Source organism: Callospermophilus lateralis, chromosome 9 (genome assembly GCF_048772815.1).
Source record: "Callospermophilus lateralis isolate mCalLat2 chromosome 9, mCalLat2.hap1, whole genome shotgun sequence".
In the NCBI taxonomy this organism is placed as follows: Eukaryota; Metazoa; Chordata; class Mammalia; order Rodentia; family Sciuridae; genus Callospermophilus; species Callospermophilus lateralis.
In genome coordinates, this window is record NC_135313.1 from 83086629 (window position 1) to 83105633 (window position 19005).

The window sequence follows — 19005 nt, forward strand, 5'->3', positions numbered from 1 at the left end:
TAGATAATAGCATTACACCTTTATCAAAGCTCATACACCTCCAAGAGACCCTAAGACATATGGAATTGGGGGAATAATGATGGGTTGGTGTGAATTCATCCATTGCAATTGTGTCTCTCTGGCATAGGGTATTATTCATGGGGAAGGCTGTGAGTGTGCGGGGGCCACAGGTATGTAGGAACACTCTTGTACTTTCCCTTCAATATCACTTTCATATAAAATAGACAATATTATCTATTTTTTTTAGAAAGCAACTGTTTAACCACTCTATACAGAACAGTTCTTAACCTTCACCTTATTTTTGTTTTTCTTTGTTTGGGGTATATTTGTTTTTTAGTTTTTAATTTGTAAATTTTTTTAAGACTCCCATGAAAACTATATACCACCATGCACCACATAACATTTTGGTCAATGGCAGACTCTATACCAGTGGTTCCACAAAACAATGATAGAACTGAAATTTTTAATTTCCTACTGATGTCATGGCCATCATAACATGATGGCACAACACATTATTCAAATGCATGTGTGTGTATATATGTGTGTGATGCTAGTGTAAAGAAACCTACTACATTAGCAGCCATAAAAACGTATAGTATATGTAACCATATACTGTACATGAGACTTGATAAGGATAATATGTGACCAACTAACTAGTTTATTTACTGAATGATATTTGTTATCATTGTCTTAGAATACTCCTTCCACTTGTAAACAAAACTAAAGTTTACCACAAATATTATGCCATGTTATGAGGGCAGCAGTCTGATATATCTTCTGTCTACCACATCTCTTGATTACATCAAGAGGCCGCATTCAGTGACTGACGACCCCATCAGGATTTGTGAGTGCACTCTAGGTTGTTCAAACAATGAGGAAACCACCTAACGATGCATTTCTCAGAATGTATCCCCATTGTTAAGCGGCTCTTGATTATATTCTCTCCCAGAGAAAGAATAATATATACTTCCCCACATTCTTAAAATTCTCATAAAACAATACATCTAACTAGGTATTCACAAAGTCCCTGATATCCATCTAACAGAACTGTCACTAGCTAATTTTATTGTATGCTACTGAGCTGAGCGCCAGATATTTTGTTAAGTTTTCTATCATGCTCTCTCATTTCACCCCAGCAACTACCCTATAAGATTGATATTATCAGTATCCCTGTTTATATAGAAGGAAATTCAGTTGCAGAAAGTTTAACAGCTGCTGAGTTTTTGAGCTGGGACTTCAGCCTGGACTGATCCCAAGGAGCCTGTATGTTCTTACCCATTCCTACATGAGAGTTCAGCTCTAGTAGATCATGGACCCCAGCTAAGCACCTTTCCTCTAAAAATAGACTGTCAACCTGTTCCCTAGCTCCTCTCTCTGATGGCAATGAAATGTCTAGGACTGGCATGTGGGATTGGACCCACACTGGCACAGAAGTTAATCATTTGCTCCAACTTCCACAACTGACTCCACCTTCCACCCCCATCTATCCTGCCATCTACCAGTCGAGGCACGAGCAGTTCCCTGTATTCACCTGAAAACAAAGGACTTGGATCATGGTGAATCATTGCCACAGAAATCAAAAAGACAGGGCCAGTTCAGTGTGAATCTAATATTGGTGACTGATAAAGAGCATTCCATAATCGAGAGAGATACACACTAGCTAATAAACATGCATGTATGCATTAGTAAAGATTTGCAGATGCAGAATAAATTGTATCAGGTATGAATTTAAAAAAAAAACTGAGGATAAAAAAGAATGTTCAAATCCCTTAATATGGCACAGAAGGGTCCTCATAATCCTCTTCAGTCCCAACTTTCTGGCTCCAAGATATGCAGTATTTCTTTTCTCATATTAAGCCAGCAGAGTTCTCCTACCAATGTCTCAGAAAGACAACAAATGTGTAAAAGAGAATTTATCCTTTCTCTGGTGGGTATGTTTCTTCAAATAATTTAAAATTTCAAAGAAAGAAATCACTTACCATCAAATCAAAAAAGCTAGAAACATGGATGTCATTCTGAGAGCTGTCTTTTCATTCCCATTATTTAAATTTTTCCATTGAAATCTTTTTAGGCTCTCCCACTTGTTTGCATGTAAAAATGGCCAATCAATTGTTATCCTCACCATTACCCTCAACCCCACCCAAGCATCTTCTCAACACTGTCAAATTAGTTATGGTTCTAAAGTGTGAACTTATTGTCTTTTAGTCAAAATTCTATTGTTTCCTCTTTTTTTTTTTTTTCAGGTAGCATCTAAATTCTCCAACATGTCATAAGAGATCCTCCTAATTTCCACAAATCTCTGTTCTATGTATATACAAAACCATGGGCACCACTATTTTTTAAATGGTGCATTGCCATAGAAAATTTCATCTGCACATAAAACACACAACTTCCCTGCAATCCTGTCCTCTCCCCTAATCCTTCCTGGTCAAAGCACTTCACCAAACCCACCATGACCTACATAACTTCAAATTCTTCAAGTTTCAACTCAAGCCTCTCCTAGTCTTAAAAGTCTTCTATGAAAGCCCAACCTTGGTCAGAAGTCTCTTTTGCTACATAATCAAACAAGCCCATTATGTGCTAACCAAAAGAAGCATAAACAAAAACAAACAAACAAACAAACAAAAACTGAAAAAATTTCTAACTTAAAAAAATTTTTTAATTAAAAACAATAAAATATTTATCCCGGGAAAACCAAAATTCTGCTGGTCTTCATGGCACAGATTTTATAGCTTAACATTATTTTTATGTTTTATTTCAAAGGGAGGCAACAGAAGCTTTTCAGTATGCTCTGGGCCACCAGGGTTCCAGCACTTAACAGAGAATTGCAAAGATTGAACAATCAGGGGCTGGAAGTCTCCTCGTGGGACAGTCCAGCAGATGGGCTTAATTATAGTGTGTTCTTCTCACACCAAACCATGGGCCACGACTTGCCTCTTTCTCTGGAACCTTATTTGCACCAAATCAAAATGTTATTAGGACCCTATTTAGTAGTAGTACACACTATATTGCTATCCAATAGGTCCAATAGGTCGTGGGCTCTTTTTATGTTAAAAAAAATAATAATAATAACAAAGGCTAAACTGAGACATATGCTAAGTGAGAGCCAAGGTATTTTGAAAAGTTATAATGAATTCTTATGAAAGAAATTATATTATGCATAATATAAACATCTGTAGTTAAGGAAGATAATGATTTAGCTCCAGGAAATGATAGCTGAGCTGTGACGACTAAAGCAAATGCTTTACAATGAATGGAAATAAAAATTATATACTATTAAAGTTAAGAGATGCTGGGAGAATGCGACAGGAGGTAACTCACACTAAAGGACTCTTGACACATGAGAAAGAATTAAATCTTCTATAAAACAGACACCCCAAAGAGAGAAACTACAAAAAAGATCAAACTTCTTGAAGTTCAAAGATGTTAAATTCTACTCTTTAAGCCCCATTACAAATGTAGTTACTAGCATAACCATTTCTTACCTTCAACAGAGTCAGTTCACCTCTTGAAAAGAGATATTTAAAGGCAGACTGTTGGCCTGGTGTCTTGGATGGCAGATCACAGAGTTCCAAAGCCCTTAAGATGCCGTAGCACTAGTTCTTACTAAGTCGTAATTAACTTCATTGGGAGTTACAAGACAGCAACTTAGAACAGAATTTGGCTGAACATTTTTAGTGCACTTCCACTTGGTAATTACTACTTCAGTGGGATCTCAAGTAAGAAACAGAGGGCAGAATTTGGCCCACAAAGAGAAGCACATCAAGTAACTGGCTCAATTTATAAGGCCAATAAAGAACATATTTTAAAATCTCCCATGCAGCATCCCGTTAGGGCATTGATTTCATCATGAATGTAAATATAACTAAAATGACGACCCAGACTCTCAACTAAGTCTTCATCAAGAGCAGTGCCTAGGGGAGAACACAGCTAGGGAATGACTCCATATACCAGATCATCACTCTGGACGGGCAATTACGTAAAACTAAGTAAAGAGCTGGATGCTGTTGGGCAGTTTAACCACATAATAAATTCTCGTTGATGCAAGAAAAAGGAGTCATCATAGCTCTGGTCTGAGCATTTAATATCTGAAGAATAAGATTTAGGTCACTGAGATTTGGACTTGTGCTTCAAAATGAAAACCCGGTGCTAGGTTGAGAATGATAGCTATAATGATAGCTACACATTATACAACTTCAAATTATACAATATGCAATTTTGCACAACAATTCATTGTGGAACACAGCATTCCCTGAAACTCAATCATGAGTCTCCTTTAAAAGTGTTTATATTGTGCATGACCTAATTTTTATCATAAAAAAGGAGACTTTTTTCCTTTGGCTTGCTTGCTTTAAATTACAGTATTTAGTTGGAAACTAATTTTAGGGTATTGTCAATTTGATGTTTGAGTTTAAAGTACACTGAAAGATCTCAAGCAGATGCAGAATACAAGAAGACAATATTTTAAAACTAGGTTCCCATCTTCGTGACCAATGTTCCTCCGAGTAATTCACCTGAGGCAGTGAAGAAAATAAGTAATACATTTCTTGGGAGCCGATCCACAATCGATGTGGATTGTGCCACAATTGATGTGGCACCTTGGCCAGACTTTAAATTAAGAACCATTAGCATCATTTCCTCAACCAGCCTAGAGCTACCTCTTCCCTGCAGTGAAGTCCTGGTTCTCCACCAGCACCCGCCCATTCCCCAGCTGCCCCCCATTTCTCAGTGGCCACAGTGTTGAGAAACAAAAGGAAAATCATACAGGCCAACCCACCCATCAATGCACCGTGTTTGTTAACATTCTGAAAAGACATTTGTGCAGAGAACAAATTGACGGAGCTCATGTTTATATCAGAAATTTCAGAACCGGCAGGAGATTTATTCGTGGAATCTTAACACCCATTCAGACTGTCATAAAACACAAAGGACCAGATTCAATAAAAACTCTGTCCAACTTCCACAACACTTAAGTCTGTGTGAGCCTTCAAAACAAAATCAATTTTTCCAGTTTTGCAAAGGGCTGTTCAGACTTCAGTAACATAGAAGCCAGCTGGGGCATTTCCTAACTCATCCCCTAAATTAGTTGCAAAAGTAGTTTTGAGGACCACATTAGATCAGAAGGATTTGCATCTCTCCCTCTCTCTCTCTCTCTGTCTCTGTCTGTCTCTGTCTCTCTCTGTCTCTCTTCTTTTCCTTTTTTAAAAAAACATATTTCAGAGTACATCACAAGAAGAACAAACAACAGAACTGCAGCATATGTCTCATGCAGTTAAAAGCTTCAAAACTGGCCCGTAAAACAGAATTCTTTGGTACACAGTGAAAAAATATTTTTTGATTCCATAATCCATACTGCAGTAAAGTTGGGTATAATCATTTTTAAAAGGTGCTGTGTCCATAGACAGCTGTTCTTCATACATACTGGGAATGTTTCCTTCACATTCCTAAGGACATGAGAGTTTGACACCAAGCCAATACCTTTAGAAATGGTGAAAGATAAACACACCCCATACTGATGCTTTACTCTCCCAGCAAACTTTCTCCCACCACTGAAAAGTTAAAACTTTTACCCCACAGCCCACATTCTGAGATTAGTCCAATAACTAATGTTCTGTCCAAGTAAAATACATTTTGTCATAGCTTGAAAATGTTACCTTTCACAGAAGTATAGTATTTCTGACCAGCAGGGAACATATGTCAACATTATCTATTATTACCCAATGTCAGGACCAAAAAGGGAAGGTGGGTGGTGGATGTTAATAACGACTTAAGCGATTTCTAAAAGAGGCATTTGAGAAGTACAAAGCCAGAAGTTTCAAATGTTTTGTCTTATTTTCGCTGTGTCAGCAACCTGCTCCCCCCACAAGAACAAACCTAATGCTGCCTCCGACCCAACGCCTAGTTCTCTTTTCAATTTTAGCCAACGCTTTGCTAAGCTGGAAAGTTTGAAAAATACCCTAGAAAACTTCTCCACCAGAAAATGAAAAACAAAAACATATGACCAGCAATGATGAAAGCAACTCCCACTCGCTAAGAAAAAGATTTTCAATCACAGAAGCACACGGCTTTTGGATTTGAACATTTATTTTCATTTTTTCAAGCTACTTGTCTGGTGTTTAGATTTGGGGGTTGGGTTTCTTGTTGGACGTTGGAGGAGTCAGGGGAAATGTTGGTTGGGAGTAGGATTGTATTTAACAATGTTCACAAAGGTAAGTGAAAGCATTCTATTCAGGTAGCAGGGCACCAGAAAAGACAACTGCCCATTCTCAGGCTCTTTCTGCATGAATGGGAAATCATATTCCATAATGTTCCTGAGGAGGATGTGTCTGTCTTTCCTAAAGTTGGACAAAGATATGGCACAGAATATATGGTGAACCTCTGGCTCTATGGGCCACTATCCTAGGCAGCCATGACCATGAACTGAAGATTTTCTTCTAGTCACTGTGAGTGGGAGCAATTAAGTTCTTGTTTTTCCTTGGGGCCATATGGTCCTACCCAGTGTTTCTCAAGGAAAAGAGACTTTCTTATCTCACCACAGAAGCATCTTGAGAAAGAGATTACTTTGGGTCATAGATCAAAACTTGTGTCCTGGTTCTAGCAGGAAGTACTGGGGGGTAAATATATGGCCCTCAAATTCTGGAGATCTGCATATTTCCCATCAGGGGCATTGGGTCTTGGAATCCCAAGCCTAGAGAAAAGGAGTTTCTTGACCTTCAGTTTTTTAAAAATGAATTCTTCTTTTTGAAATAAATCATTGAGGAAAGATTATAAAATAAAAACTTGTGAGTACATCCCTCAGGATGAAGAAAGTCTTAGAACTACAGAAAAAACAAACAAACAAAAAAAACCTGCCCTTTGCAGAAATGGGTCGCAAAACTAGAGGAAGATGGCAGTGCTTGCTGTTTTGAATTTTGTGGGAAGCTAGCCTAACTTGTTCTTCCTCAACTCACCCAGCTTCTGAAGACAGTAGTCATTCCAAGATAGGTTAATTCTAGATATTATATCACTAAGACAAAAAGGAGACTTTAATTACTCATGTGTCACTACATAGATACCCAAACAGAATTTTAATTGCTAAATAGTAGAAGTCCACATTATCCCACAATGAAATGGTGGATCTAAAACAATCAAATGAGAGAATTTCCTGTTCTTCGTCTACTCTGCTCTTGCCCAACGTACCAAGCAAGGATGGTGCTTTGAGGTAGTTCTTCCAGCAATGTGGGAGAGGTGGAATTACCCCAGTTCCTTCTCACCTACTCCTCCTGAGCCCATGAGTTCGGCTATACTCATGACAGGAGATAAAGTTGACTGGCCACCTCTCATTTGGAAAATACCCTCTGTGAGAACCACCTGAGCTTACAAACCACACAAGCTGTTCTACAATAGTAGTTCTAACCTACATATATAGTGTGCTCCAGAAGAATCATCAAATGCTGACATGGAAAAGAACCTTGATAGTTTAACCTTATTTTAAAGAAGAGAATAGAAGCCTAGAGATGTTAGACAATTTGCTATATAACATATCTTGGTGTATTCCCTGATTTCACTCCATTTTGACCTGGTGTCATGGGAAACTAAATGATAGTATTAGAGGCCAGGATACAGGTTCCCTTGCTGATGGAGAGAGGTAGTGAAGAGAACATGAGGGAGCCTTCTGTCGTACTGATTCTTTGATCAAACTGCTATTTACATGGATTTCTTCATGTATGGTTTTGGGCACTTTTCTGCATGAATATTATCCTTCAATTAAAATAAAAAGAACAAATTAAAGAAAGAAAAATAATTAAATGCAGTTTTTTTCATTTCTAGGAAAACATCTCTAGAGATGAAATGTATGAAAAAAATTGAATATTACCTACAAAGGGGGCTATTCTAGGTTATCATTCCAACCCCAATAGGGACAAATAAGAATATCAATACAGAAAATAGTGACACGTGTCTTCAAAATAATAATTTTCTTTTGAAATGTACTGAGAAGCTTACACAATATTCTATTATTTAATTTCCCCTAATCTCAAAATAATCTGTTTTCTAAGGAGAAAACTTAATTATATGATTACTTTCTCACTAAGAAAACTAAAGTTCAAAGAGATTTAGAAACTTGCCTAGTAGCTGGAAGCTGGTACAGCAGAAAGAAGCTGGGCATTCTGTCTAAGTGTCCTCTGCACTATGTTGCTTTTCTGGGTGCATAGGACACTTTCATTCACTCCACACAAATGCCTATCAAAGATTAGGCACTTTAAGGATATAAGCATGAAATGGAAACTTGTCTTCAAGAAATTTGTTTTGCATGAGGAAGTGAAAAAGCTTAGTTTTTAAGATATAAGTTCAATCACCAAAAATTAATCTCATGGGCTAATTTTGTCTACACTTGCATTTTGAGATGGTCAGTGTCTAAGAAAAGCTGAAGAAGCATTTTATGCTAAAGTTGCCGAGAACTAAGTTCCTTTTTTGAGGCTAGAAACTTTTTTAGCCGTAAAAGTGGGGGAAGATATGATTGAGAGGTTGATACTTTAATTGGTTTTCTCTGCTGGTGCATGGCTCACAAATTCTCTTCATGTTTTATAGAGAGGTTTCTAGACTCTAATGAAAATATCAAGATGCTTCATTGTTTGTTTTCTTACAATTTGGAATTTTAAAATGTAAATGATGCATAATCTCCATAGCAAAATTTGCAGAGAAAAACAAAACAATTTGAAAGAGATGAAAAGATTAAGGGCTGAAATTATGTCTGGGCCTTTTTCCTACAGATGTCATCTGAGCAACAAACCTGGGTGAGCTTTGGAAGATTTGCCACTGTTAGGGTGAGCACATTAATTTGTGTGGTAGCCTCCTTGGTGAACAGGCTATTTGTTCTGCTTTAGAGTTATCCTTGAACATTTCTCTGGTTAATATCATCACAATTCTTGCTTTTTGTATTGGTCTTTGATTAATGAATGACATTTGCCTAAATCTGGATTGAGTGTTGATATGCTATATTAGACTGCAATTGACAGTTTTTCTTTTTCAATTTCTTAGAACTTCTTACAGAAGAATAGTAAAACATGAGATGGATCCAGAAACAACTACCTTTACTAACTTTAGCATAAAGAATTATGTTAAATTAATATAACTAATAATCAGGGCATTATAGAATTTAACCAATTCCTTTTGACACTTTGATTACCAATTTGGAGCATCACACAGTATGTTTTTTTTGTTGTTGTTGTTGTTTTTTGTGTTTTTTTTTTTTTTTTTTTTTGAGAGAGAGAGAGAGAGAATTTTTTAGTTCTCAGCGGACACAACATCTTTGTATGTGGTGCTGAGGATCGAACCCAGGCCACACGCCAGGCGAGCGTGCTACTGCTTGAGCCACATCCCCAGCCCAACCACACAGTATGTTTTGATGCCACAAGAGGAATAGCTATGAGGTTTGAAAAGACTAAACCAATAAGCAAAAAGCAAATTAGCACACAAATAGTGTAATCTTTATGAAGAAAAAGGTACAAAAGTCTGAAATCCATACGTATTTTGAGTCAGCAATTCCTATTCTAGAAATATATTCTAAGAGAACAAATAGATTATATGCAAATTTATGGCAATCCTTTTTACATTCCAGAAAAGATTGGAAACAACCTTAATGCTCAATAATAGGGGATTGATTTCTTTTAAAAGAAAAAAATAGTGCAGTCAAGGCAAAGAGTATTCTGAAAGAATATTTAATAACACTGAAATACATTCAAGTATATTCTTAAATGAGGAAAAGAGGTTTTTAAAAGTATCCAAAGGTTTATATTCTTTTTAAGTACATGCATAAATGTACATAGATAAAATATTTGGAAGCATGTACACTAAAATGTGGTTACTTACAGTTGGGGGATTGTGCATAGTTTCTGAATTTTTTTCATTTTATTTATCTGTACTTCCTAAATTTTCTAGAATATACATGAATTACTTGGTTAAGAGTCAAACAAATGATTTTTAATAAACCAAAATGAAACATGATAGTCACAGAAGCATTAATCAATGCAATAAAAACCATAGATATCACAAGCACCTTATTTATCTTGTCTTTTCTTCTTCTCAAAGTGAAAACCCCTCTCCAACAAAAATAAAATAGCTGTTCTTAATGACTACTTTGCTATAGCTACCCTGCAACATCAAATATTAAAATTATCTGAGAGCAATATTAAATAATATCAGTTTAAACTTAGGAGTGTTGTTCAGTGAGGTATAGCCTTGGTATTTAATCAGCTATTATTAGTTTATATGATCTTTCAGTGTCGCAGTTTAATTACTAATAAAATGGGGACAGCCTGTGAGTCATCCTCAGCTCTTTGAAGAATATTAGACCAATCAAACCAAAACAATGCTTTAATTTCACTTGGTCCTATTTCCTGCTTTAGAACTGAATTAAAAATAAATACAGAAAAAGAAATGGAGAAAGTGAGTCACCTAATTTACATCTAAAATAATGAAAATGAGTATTTCTTTAATAGGTGTTCAATACCTAAAAAGCTCAATTATAGCAACTTAGAAGCAAATTCTTACTGGAAAATCTTAGCATTTTTAATCTTACTGCAGACTTTTTACCTTGTCAGCTCAGAATTCATCTGTTTTGAAAAAAGAAGGTTTTTCACTTGGAGACAAAGGTAAGCCACTGTACACCTCAAACTAATTACAGATGAATCTTTTCTGGAACAATGGTACAAAGAAAAAAGCAAATTATATTTTATAACTTAGACAAAACAGTCATCGACCAAAAGAATATTGCCTTCTTTTAATTATTAGAATAAATCATGCCATGGAAAACTGTTTGGCACACAGTTAAGATAAGGTGATGATAAATACAATACAAAACAATAAAAGAAGATAAATTCATTTTTAAAGCAAACTTATCCTACTTACAAGAGGAAACCTTGGGACCATTTACCAAGAGGCATCCCAGAAGCCTCAAAATATCTATGGTACTTCATATAGGACCTAGATGTAACCACGTCAACTAAGCTTTTAGTAACTGGTATTTTGTAACATTGCAGCTAAAACAAAACATTTGAAATGCTATTCTCAGAAAGAACTTCAGTTGTTAGGAGAAAACACATGATAGGCATTTTAATCACTAAGTTTTGGGTTGTATAAACATAGAATTGGCCAACTGTACTTCACCAGGTAGAGTAATCCGTATTTGGGCAAAGGATAGAAAGATAGAGTATAATCTGGGTTTCTGCTGCATGATTTCTATTTTTTATTTTATTTAATTTTTGTGGTGCTAGCTATCAAACCTGGGTCGTTATGCATGATGTTCTACCACTGAGCACTGAGCTACATCTCCAGCCCAGATGACTTTTTTTTTTTTTTTGACAGGATCTCATGAAATTGCCCAGGCTGGCCTAGAACTCACCATCCTCCTGCCTTAGCTTCCAGAGTAGCTGGGATAACAGGCCTGCACCCCCACCTAGCTTGAATTCTGGTTTTTTTGTTTGTTTGTTTGTTTTTTGTTTTTTTTGTTTGTTTTTTTTTTGTTTTTTGTTTGTTTGTTTGTTTTTTTGAGAAGCCTCCTTTTATTGAGAGAGGTTTCGAGCCACTAAAACAAAAATTTCTGGAAGTTTTCTGTGCCTTTGATTTGGAGCCCACCATAAATAGTTGGAAACTATGTTTTTAAAAATTTTGTCTACTTTGTAGCAGAAAGCTGTTTAATTAAGGAAAGAATGTCAACAAATCTAATAAATCATTGCTATTTACAACCCAGTTGGGTTGGCTACCCAGTATTCCTAGTGGTCTTCAGGTAAGGTTTCTCCACAACAAATCTACACAATCTATGGCAAGGTTTTTTGGTGATTCTGAGAGAAGTACCCTCTTGTAACTTTTCCTAATAGTAGCTTTGCTCTTGTGGCTTGCTTTCTATTGTCCACAAAATTCCTATGAATTTCATCTTTAAGAGTCACCTTCAATCAGTATCCTTAGTTCTCAAAATCACAACATTGCCCTAAGGAGTATTTCCTCATGAGACATATTTTTTTATATTGGCAATATAGTTCTCTCTAAATTTCTGGTTGGGTCTCCCCCAAATAATGACACACCTATCTTTATTCCCAACTGTATTGATCCTAACTAGAATGATGCCCACTAATTTATTATTTAATTAGAGTACTCAATGTCTCATATGGTTCTTCCCACTGTATTTGGAAGGCTGTGGAATGAAGAAAATCTCAGGTCTTACAAGCCATCAGGTTACCTTAGTGCCCTTTATCTCTTTCTCCCACGGGAATGGAATCCATCATACAATATAAGAACACAGGCACATGAGAAACAGATAATGTCTAATAATAACCATGGTTTGCCTAGAAAAAATCAAGAGTGTAACCTGTGACACTGGACAGCACACATATTCCAATCCATACATATATGACAGTACTGGGAGAAAAAAAAGAGAGACTAAATACAGATCATATCTTTTTAAGAATTTTGCTCATGAAGATAAATGATGGGCAAAGAAAGGTTATTTAGGGATAGGAGAGCTGAGAACATTTTTGGAGGTGTTTTCATTTCTGCTAAAGCTTTTTTTCAGATAAGGAAAATCTGATTATTTTTATAATAATATTTATAGCTACCATTAGTGCATACTTAGCATCAGGAAGTTCTTTACATAGGTTTTCTTATTTAATCTACACAGTTGCCCTTCCTCATCCCCATTTCATGTGCAAAGAAATCAAGGTTAAGAGAAGTTAAGTAATTTGTCCACTGTCAAAAAGTAAGTGAGAGAGCCTAGGTTCAGCTGAGGTCTTCGGATTCTAGAGTCTCAGCCCTGCGCTATGCAAATAAAGCAGAGCAGAAGGATTAGCAAAGAGTGCAGGAAAGGGACTGTGACCCTATGAGCAAACAAGTTCTCAGGAGAGGCTGGGAAATTGTATTCAAACTTCAAGTACAGGAAGAACCTTCCAACTGCATACAGACAGAAGGAAGTACCTTAAAAATCAAACCATTTTATATTAGAAAATAGCATTACAACTAAAATGACCTTGAGGTGATCATCTAGAAGATTAAAGTTCATAAAGGGCTTCAAAGCTACTTACTTGCATTGGATGTTATGTCCAATATGCTAGAGTAGTTTTTTTTTTCCTTTTTCTTTTCCTTGTTTTTTCTTTCTTTCTCTTCTTTCCTTTACTTTCTTTTGTCTTTTATTCCAGCACTAGGGATTAAACCTGGATGCTCTACCACCAAACTATACTCCCAGTCCTTTTCATTTTTAGTTTTGAGACAGGGTCTCGCTAAGTTTCTGAGGCTGGCTTCGAACTTGTGATCCTCCTTTTTCAGCCTCCTAAGTATAAAGGGTGGAATTTGCTGCGGCAGATCTGCTTGGACTTCAGCCAGACACTTGGTCACTGATCTAATAATTAGTTTTCACTCACTTTCTAGACAGCCCACAGTGCAAGCCGGGAGCTAGGAAGGCTGCGTTTCTCAAGTCTCTATGATGCAGTCTTGCACAGTAATAACAATAGTAGTCACAATATAATACGAGGACAAGAGTTTTAGACAGGGAGTCAAAAGACTAAAATTCTAGTTGTGGATTTACTAACTAGTCTTGTAGGCCTGAGAAATTCCCTTAACTTCTCTATAGCTTTCTAGACTAGAGGAGAGGATTCATTTACACAAGTATTCATTGAGCCTGCTGTGTTGTTCTCTAATCCCAAGGCCTCCACTCTTCTGGAGTTGAAAGTCTAGTGAGGTAGCAGAATCAGAAAAATCACAAAGGAAATAAATTTATAAGCAAAATTTTAGAAACTGATATATATAGAAACTCACACAAAGAAATGTGAAGATTAGGCAGCAAAGAGTTGTTTCTGGCTCTTAGCATATCAAGGCAAGAGATGACCGGTGGTCTCCTGAAATTGAACTGGATAGGTTCAAGAGAACAAGAAGATAAGATTTGCAAATGAAAAGATAGAAGGTGGTGAAGACAATAAAGGATCAAGGATAAGTCCTAAGAGTTTTTCCTTTCAAATCTACTGAGATGACCATGGCATTTCCTGACCAGGATAAAAATAGTGATGACAAGATTTGTGAGTTGGTAAATTAAGAGTTATGTTGGTTGGTTTTTAGATTCTAACCTGCATAATCTCTGAGGTTGATTCCAATTATAGCATTCTGTAACTCTAGATTATGACTGATCAGGCCACAATGACATGTGAAAGACGGTGAGAAATGAGTTCTATCCATGTCAGTGAGTGGCCCAGGTAGGATAAAAATGGTGGTCAACAGAATTTAAGACATATGGAAACTATGAGCAGAGTTGGTCAAATCCATGAGCTCAGTCATCTATTTTACTAAATATTAAGATCAAGATTAGACAAAGAAGAGCATATCGATCTGGAGTCAAAGTCATTGAAGACAGTGCAATGGTTCCTCATAGATCCTCAAACAATGTGGAAGACAGCACATGCTTCAACATGACAGCAAGGCAGAGCCAAGATGATGGAGACCTCTCTCTTTAGGTTGTTTGAGCAAGAAATTTTGCTTCCCCTATTTTCTCAAAGAATAAGCAGGGTAAGAGGCTACAAGAATATGTCTGGGTGGGTTTAGTGTGAAACCTGCCATTTTATTTTGTGAGGGCTGGACTTATCACCTCAGAAGTGTGAAAACGGGTGTGAAAAACATCCCCCTTACGTCCCCCCATTTCTTCTAATAGATGAATTCTTTTTCAAACCCTTGACTCAGACAATTAATATCCTAAATATCACATAATCTTTATTCCCCATGCCTATTCTCACTTTCTTCAACAGAATTGTCAGAAACTCTTGGGCTAAATGTCTGAGGGGTCATAATAAGTTCAGGGAGACAGAGGGTTAACTTCTATGGAGCTCCTTGGCCCTTTGCTACAAGTTACTACGCTTGAAAACCTTGGTTTGCCAACCTGGCCTTCATAGGAAGATGCTCCTGAAACGTTGTTAAGCAGCATGGGGATCATCTCTGATTCCCAAAAAGGAACCCCATTGCCGGACTCATGGCCACCTGCCCAGGAAAGACAACCACCTGGACTGTTTTCATTTACATCCATAACAAGATGCAGCCACGGGTCATGAGAGGTATTGCAAGAAAAAGCATTTTGTAAATGGTGGTGTAAAATGCTAATACGTGATTATTGTGCTCTTTTTTCAGTCATCAAGAGATGGGAGCTGGTTCTAAGTGGGTGGGAGTCCTCCGAATTTTCATTCCTTAAGGCTGTATTACAAATGTGCTGTAACAACTCAAGCAGGTTTGAATTATCTAAGCAAGGACTGCTGCAGAGAAGAATGGTGATTTGACATGAGCAGCATCATCAACTGGACCATAATAGTTTCACTTCACTAGATATGTGACATTTGATAATACTGAAAAAAGGTAAAGGGTGGTTTTCTCACACTTTTTTATATTTGGTAAGTGATAGGTCCCACCCAATTAGAGTTTCAGTTTATTTTCAATGACAGATTTTACAAAAACCAAAAGCTTCTTCTAAACCCCTACTCTATGTATTCCTATAAAATTCTCACCTCTCCTTAAAAGTATAGAAGCAGATATAGTCACTAAAATTGTCTCCCAGCATATTTAGCTTTGCAAGTAAATTTTTTTTTTTTTTAGAGAGAACTTTAATATTTATCTTTTAGTATTTGGCGGACACAACATCTTTGTTTGTATGTGGTGCCAGGCAAGCGCGCTACCGCTTGAGCCACATCCCCAGCCCGCAAGTAAATTTATCTCACATTTCTTCTAAACCTCTCTTTGGATCTACAGACAGAAAATGCTAGCTTCAATATTTCCTCCTTCTCCTCCTAATACCAGCAACTCTCCAGTGGCTCTCTATGTTCATATATTCACAGGTTCCATTATGAGATGGGGTAAGAGTCCTTTATTCTTCCTATCTTTAGTCATGTTTTTAAAATGCTTTAATCTCTTCCTCCTTACATCAGTAAGAATTTTTTAAACATACATCACAACATGTTTAAAAAGGGAAAACGATATTTTGAATCATTGACTTTATCTTAACTGATGTGCTGATTATTTCTAAATGTGTGTCCTCCTTTACAAGTAACTCATATCACATTGTATTTTTTAAATTGTGAGCTTTGAATTCATTAAATCTCCAGTCTGTAGTTCTCTCATTCAGGAAGCACTGTGTTGAGGTCTCAATCATTGACCCTAAAGTGTTGGGGAAACTTCCACTCATACAACTATTCCTATGCAATTTCAAGTTTTAATTTACAAATACAACCAGAAACATTTTCTTAAGGCCAACGCACACCTTCCTGCCTCCATATCTGCATCACTAATTTGACAGTATATAAACATTCATGATAATTTTATTTTGGATTTGTTGATCAAACATTTCCTTTATTTTGACCAAGAAGATAGATTATTAATAAATTTTTGTTCTTATATTACTAGAAATAATTTTAAGAGATCATGCCTACTGGGAGGAAATAAGCAACCCACATCCACTCCAATGGCATGCAAATCATTGTCATCACCTTCAACTCACAGCTTCTAAAAGTCAAGTCTATACTAAGCTTAAAAAAAATAAAAAGACAAATGACAAAATGTCATGGTCAAGACTTTCAACAAGGCTTCCCAAATTCACTGTCTTTCAAATGGGAATTAAAGTTGTAATTCCACTCAAAGGTCATTCTGGTCAACAAATCCAAATGTACTCAAAACAAAAGAACAAAAATGAGATTAAAACACAACTTTAAAATTCCACACCTTGATTTTAGAAATGCTATTTGAGTTATAAAGAATTTCATATTGTTCTGCTTTAATAGTTTTATAATATTCTTTTGTTCTTGGATTACTCTATACCCAAATAATCATGTATGTAAATGACTCCGTGTAACAGTGGATGCCCCTGACAATGTAAACATTATTGTTTATCCAGAAGCATTATATGTTCATGCAAAAATGGCATTAAAAGCTTGTGGTCAGATCAAAAAACCACGACTGTAATTGTTTATTTATATAGCTCACCAGTACTCCGTAGTGTAAGTTTACATTTTCAAAAATTTCTAAACAATGCTGAGTTAGACTTAGAAGAGTGAAAGATGCATGGCTCGCCTAAATGATTAAAGGCAAACAACTTAGGTCTATGCATGCAGTAAGATGCTTTAATATGGAAATTATTTACTCTGCCCAGGCTTATAGTTTTCATTTTTCTTCTGTCCTTGAAACTCTGCGATAACAGGGCCATTCAGTGAAATTTCTGCATTTTTCTCTTTAGTTCAGGGCAGCTGGTTTCTTTCCTCTCTAAGCAGAAAGCTAAAGTATATTTATCACTCTAACAGTGACTCAAAACAAACAGGAAGTCTTCATCAGCCGGCTCCTGGGCATAGCTGATATTAGGTACTGGCAGAGAGGAAACAGAGACCTCATTCTCTAGGAGTCCAACAGAATGTACACGCAGATGCAGGCGATAACAAAGTTAGGGATGCTCCAAATGACCACCATGTTCTCCCAAGATTAAGTGCCTTTGCAATGCTCGCCAGCATTCAGAGTCTGCGAAAATTCCTCAGGAGTTTTCCTTTCCATTTCAGTTTGAAAGAGTAGTTTGAACTGGATACCAGGAGCCTCAGAATCCTTGTGAACCTATGAGCCAAAGGAAACCTGGGAGGGAGCTATTCTGGGAGATTTGGCTTTGATCTGGTTGCTAGGAAAAAGCCCTGCTTTTGTCTGGAAGTATTCTGAATGGCTCCTTCAGTCAGAATGAGGCCTGCAGGTCACTGTCTGAATTAAGTGAAGAGGATTTTTTTTTTTTTTTTTTTTTTTTTTTTTACGCTAAAAATGAAGTTGTTGCTGTATGCCATAATAAAGCTGGAGAGAGCGGAGCACATTGCCGTGTGATGGCAGCAGCTCTTTGCTAGGACTTAAACTCTAAGGTATACTGTGAGAATCAGTGAAGCATGCTTGCAGATCAAATATATGCAAATATTCCTCAGTGGCACATATGTTCCTTGAGACCTTCCCCTTCACCTTCTTTTCAAATAAAATCTGTTTCAGATTCAAAGCCCACTTTGTTTTTATTAATACAAATGTTCACTATCAAACAATTTTTTTAACCTCATAAATAAATAGAAAGGTCAAACATTCACACCTAACTTTTTTGCAGCCAAACCAAACTCAGAATGGATTGGACTGCAAACGGCTGATATTAATTCAAAATTATTAGGCAATACACTTTGGGAGGTCCTTTAAATATTTTTCTTTTTATCTGTTGCCTAATCTCCTTGTTTATGATAATGCATGTACCTTTGTATAAGGACTTTACAGCCATTATCTAATCTTCACAGATCCTGGTGAAGTAGAAAGGGAGTAAATCTTATCTCCACTCCACAGATGAGGAGACAGAGACACAGGGAGGTTGAGTAACAAGCTCACATTTTAAGTGGCACATTCTGTCCAGATGTAAAAATGACGGTAGGGCACAGGCTTTATTTTCCCAGGAGTGGGGCTGGATTTTGCCTACTACCCATATATGTACTCCAGGCCCCTCCATAAGCAGCATTTCTTAGTGACCACACTGTCTCTGCACGTACTCTTGGGAAAATATGCAGCAAACTGACCCACTTCAAGACCAAACCCTTGACCTTGGTACCACCAGTATGGTGTGCAAATGAACTGAGAAAGGCTAAGTGGCCCAAAACAGAACAGGACCAGTCAAAAAAGTTGCATTGCTTCTTTCTAAGTCATTCCAGAATAGAAAAGAAAGGGTGATTTTTCATGCATTTATATAGCTTTGGGTTTTTTTTCTCTCAAGTTTGAAATTTATTTTGCTCTCCAAGCAAAAATAATACAAAAGTATGAGAGAATGACAGACCTAAGAGGTAAACTATATAAATGAGCATTTAATTTTAAGAGGAAAAAAATGAATGAGGGGAAATTATACAGAAGCTGAGAACTTCAGGACCACAGCATCATTCCTGGTATGAGATGGTTCTTCACTTGAGTTTGTCACTGCACAACTGGACAGCAAAGATGAGGAAAGGTTAACAATGAAAGGAATCC